This window comes from Scyliorhinus torazame, unplaced genomic scaffold, assembly GCF_047496885.1.
Source record: "Scyliorhinus torazame isolate Kashiwa2021f unplaced genomic scaffold, sScyTor2.1 scaffold_336, whole genome shotgun sequence".
Taxonomy (NCBI): domain Eukaryota; kingdom Metazoa; phylum Chordata; class Chondrichthyes; order Carcharhiniformes; family Scyliorhinidae; genus Scyliorhinus; species Scyliorhinus torazame.
In genome coordinates, this window is record NW_027308063.1 from 30,888 (window position 1) to 36,200 (window position 5,313).

Consider the following 5,313-nt stretch of genomic DNA (forward strand, 5'->3'; position numbering starts at 1 on the left):
CCCCACCCCCTCCCCCTCCCCCTCCCCCCACCCCCTCCCCCACCCCCCACCCCCTCCCCCACCCCCACCCCCCTCCCCCACCCCCATTCCCACCCCCTCCCCCTCCCCCTCTCCCTCCCCCTCTCCCTCCCCCCTCTCCCTCCCCCTCTCCCTCCCCCACCCCCTCCCCCACCCCCTCCCCCACCCCCACCCCCAGGATTGGATAGGGTGGACAATGAGAGCCTTTTTCCTCGGACGGTGATGTCGAGCACGAGGGGACATAGCTTTAAATTGAGGGGAGATACATATAAGACAGATGTCAGAGGTAGGTTCTTTACTCAGAGATTAGTAAGGGCGTGGAATGCCCTGCCTGCAACAGTAGTGGACTCGCCAACACTAAGGGTATTCAAATGGTCATTGGATAGACATATGGACGATAAGGGAATAGTGTAGATGGGCTTTAGAGTGGTTTCACAGGTCGGCGCAACATCGAGGGCCGAAGGGCCTGTACTGCGCTGGAATGTTCTAATTCTAATTCTCAGCCCCTCGAGCCTGTTCCGTTATTCATTAGGATCATGGCTATACATTTTAACCTCATCTTCACAATCTTGCCTACTCCCCAACACCTTGCTCGTCAAGAATCTGTCTAACTCTTCCTTAAAAATAATCAAAGACTCTGTTTCCATTGTCTTTTGAGGAAAAGAGTTCCACAGACTTGAGGCCCCTCGAGGAAATTCCGCCTCATCGCTGTCTGAAATGGGCTGCCCCTTGTTTTAAACCAGGGACCCCCAGTTGGAGATCGTCTTCACATCCATCCTGTCAACAGCCCTCTGGACCTTGTCTGTTTCAATCAAGCTGCCCCTGTACTCCGGGTAAAAAGCCAACCTGTCCAGCCTTCCCCTGTAGAACAATCCGTCCTTTCCATGTATCAGTGGCGTTGACCGTCTTCAAACTGCTTCCAACAAATTTACACCTTCCAAAAAGGGAGGGAGACGAAAAACAGGTAACTAGGTCAGTTAGCTTAGCATCTGTCATTGGGAAAATGTTAAGAGTCCATTATAAAGTATGTATCTACAGAGCATTTAGAAATACAATGTATAATCAAGCAGAGTCAGCATGATTACATGTAACTAGTCGAGTTAACCAGGGAGAACCGGTGGATGTGGTTTACTTAGGCTTTCAGAAGGTCCCACAAAGCAGATTAATATGTAAACGTGGGGAGAAAGTGCAAACTGCACCCGAGGCTGGAATTGAACCGGGGTCCCTGAAGCTGTGAGGCAGCAGTGCTAACCACTGTGCCACCGTGCCACCCATAATCAGGAAGCAAAACGTTGGAATAAATGGATCTTTTTCTGATTGGCAGGCAGTGACTCGTGGGGTTCTGCAGGGATCTGTGCTTGGACCCTGACTGTTCACATTATATATTAATGATTTGAACCAGGGAACTAAATGTATTCTCTCCAAATTTGCAGATGATACAAAGTTGGGTGGGAGGGTGAGCTGTGAGGAGGATACAGAGATGCTTCAGCGGGATTTGGACAGACTGAGTGAGTGGGCACATGCATGGCAGATGCAGTATAATGTGGATAAATGTGAGGTTATCCGCTTCGGTAGCAAAAATAGGAAGGCAGATTATTATTTGAATGGGTGTAAAATGAGAGAGGTGAATACTCAGCGAGACCTTGGTGTCCTCGTGCATCAGTCGCTGAAGGTAAGCGCGCAGGTACAGCCGGCAGTAAAGAAGGCAAATGGTATGTTGGCCTTCATAACGAGAGGATTTGAGTCGGAATAAAGATGTTTTACTGCAATTATACAGGGCCTTGGTGAGGCCACACCTGGAGTATTGTGTGCAGTTTTGGTGTCCTTAGCCAATTTTATCATAGAATTTACAGTGCAGAAGGAGGCCATTCGGCCCATCGAGTCTGCACCGGCTCTTGGAAAGAGCACCCTACCCAAGGTCCACACCTACACCCTATCCCCATAACCCAGCAACCCCACCCAACACTATGGGCAATTCTGGACACTAAGGGCAATTTATCATGGCCAATCCCTGGCTAATCCGCACATCCCTGGACTGTGGGAGGAAACCGGAGCACCCGGAGGAAACCCAGGCGCACACGGGGAGGATGTGCAGACTCCGCGCAGACAGTGACCCAAGCCGGAATCGAACCTGGGACCCTGGAGCTGTGAAGCAATTGTGCTATCCACAATGCTACTGTGCTGCCTCCTTATCTGCGGAAGGATGTTCTTGATATGGAGGGAGTGCAGCGAAGGTTTACCAGACTGATTCCTGGGGTGGCGGGACTGTCATAGGAGGAGAGACTAAGTCGGTTAAGATTATATTCATTGGAGTTTAGAAGAGTGGGAGGGGATCTTAAAGAAACTGATAAAATTCTAACAGGGTTAGACAGGGTAGATTGATGGTTGCCATGCAGGCATAGTAAACGGTGAGGAAAGCTAATGGCACGCTGGCCTTCATAGCGAGAGGATTGGAGTATAGGAGTAGGGATGTCTTGCTGCAGTTATACAGGGCCTTGGTGAGGCCACACCTTGAGTAGTGTGTGCAGTTTGGCCTCCTAGTTTGAGGAAGGACATTCTTGCTGTTGAGGGTGTCCAGCGAAGGTTCACCAGACTAATTCCCGGGATGGCAGGGCTGTCAGATGAAGAAAGATTGGATCGACTGGGCTTGTACTCACTGGAGTTTAGAAGAATGAGAGGGGATCTCATAGAAACCTATAAAATCCTGATGGTCAGGCAAATGCGGGAAGAATGTTTCTGATGTTGCGGACGTCCAGAACTAGGGGTCACAGCCTAAGAATAAGGGGTCAGCCATTCAGGACTGAGATGAGGAAGAACTTCTTCTCTCAGAGAGTTGCGGGGTTGTGGAATTCTCCACCACAGAAAGCTGCTGGGGCCGGTGTTGGATATATTCAAGAGGGAGCTGGTCGTGGCCCTTGCGGCTAAAGGGATCAAGGGGTATGGAGAGAAAGCGGGAGTGGGATACTGAATTTGCCCGATCAGCCATGATATTGAATGGTGCTGCAGGCTCGAAGGGCCGAATGGGCTCTTCCTGCACCTTTTTTCAATGTTTAAAAAAAAATTTCAGCGTACCCAATTATTTTTGTTCCAATTAAGGGGCAATTTAGCGTGGCCTATCCACCTACCCTGCACATCTTTGGGTTGTGGGGGTGAAACCCACACAAACACGGGGAGAATGTGCAAACTCCACACGGACAGTGACCCGGGGCCGGGAACGAACCCGGGTCCTAGGCACCATGAGGCAGCAGTGCTAACCGCTGCACTACCATGCCGGCCCTACCTATTTTTTATAGTTCTATGTTGTGAAATTTCAAGAAGGAATTAAATACAGCTCTTGGGGCTAAAGGGATCATGGGATACGGGGGGAAGGCAGGATCAGGGTACTGAACTTGATGATCAGCCATGATGATGATCAATGGCGGAGCAGGTTCGAAGGGCCGAATGGCCTCTTCTATTTTGGTCTTTTGGTCTTATAATCTCAGAGCCAGAGGTCAACTATAGAACATTACAGCGCAGTACAGGCCCTTCGGCCCTCGGTGTTGCGCCGACCTGTGAAACCACTCTAAAGCCCATCTACACTATTCCCTTATCGTCCATATGTCTATCCAATGACCATTTGAATGCCCTTAGTGTTGGCGAGTCCACTACTGTTGCAGGCAGGGTATTCCACGCCCTTAGTACTCTCTTGAGTAAAGAACCTACCTCTGACACCTGTCCTATATCTATCTCCCCTCAATTTAAAGCTATGTCCCATCGTGCTAGACATCATCATCCGAGGAAAAAGGCTCTCTCTGTCCACCCTATCTAATCCTCTGATCATCTTGTATGCCTCAATTAAGTCACCTCTTAACCTTCTCTCTAGTGAAAACAGCCTCAAGTTCCTCAGCCTTTCCTCATAAGATCTTCCCTCCATACCAGGCAACATTCTGGTAATTCTCCTCTGCATGCTTTCCAATGCTTCCACATCCTTCCTATAATGTGGCGACCAGAATTGCATGCAATACTCCAAATGCGGCCGCACCAGAGTTTTGTACAGCTGCAACATGACCTCATGGCTCCAAAATTCAATCCCTCTACCAATAAAAGCTAACACACCGTACGCCTTCTTAACAACCCTCTCAACCTGGGTGGCAACTTTTAGGGAACTATGGACATGGACACCGAGATCTCTCTGCTCATCCACACTGCCAAGAATCTTACCATTAGCTCAGTACTCTGTCTCCCTGTTATTCCTTCCAAAATGAATCACCTCACATTTTTCTGCATTAAACTCCATTTGCCACCTCTCAGCCCAGTTCTGCAGCTTATCTATGTCCCTCTGTAACTTGTAACATCCTTCCGCACTGTCCACAACTCCACCGACTTTAGTGTCATCTGCAAATTTACTCGCCCATCCTTCTACGCCCTCCTCCAGGTCATTTATAAAAATGACAAACAGCAGTGGCCCCAAAACAGATCCTTGTGGTACACCACTAGTAACTGGACTCCAGTCTGAACATTTCCCATCAACCACCACCCTTTGTCATCTTCCAGCTAGCCAATTTCTGATCCAAACTGCTAAATCACCCTGAATCCCATGCCTCTGTATTTTCTGCAATAGCCTACCGAGGGGAACCTTATCAAACGCTTTACTGAAATCCATGTACACCACATCAACTGCTTTACCCTCATCCACCTGTTTGGTCACTTTCTCAAAGAGCTCAATAAGGTTTGTGAGGCATGACCTACCCTTCACAAAACCGTGTTGACTATCTCTAATCAAATTATTCCTTTCCAGATGATTATACAGCCTATCTCTTATAAACCTTTCCAAGACTTTGCCCACAACAGAAGTAAGGCTCACTGGTCTATAGTTACCGGGGTTGTTTCTATTCCCCTTCTTAAACAAGGGGACAACATTTGCTATCCTCCAGTCTTCTGGTACTATTCCTGTAGACAAAGATGACTTAAAGATCAAAGCCAAAGGCTCAGCAATTTCCTCCCTAGCTTCCCAGAGAATCATAGGAAAAATCCCATCCGGCCCAGGGGACTTATCTATTTTCACACTTTCCAGAATTGCTAACACCTCCTCCTTATGAACCTCAAACCCTTCTAGTCTAATAGCCTGAATCTCAGTATTCCCCTCAACAACATTGTCTTTTTTCTGTGTGAATACCGACGGAAAATATTCATTTAGCACCTCTCCTATCTCCTCGGACTCCACGCACAACTTCCCACTACTGTCCTTGACTGGCCCTACTCTGACCCTAGTCTTTCTTTTATTCCTGACATATCTATAGAAAGTTTTAGGGTTAT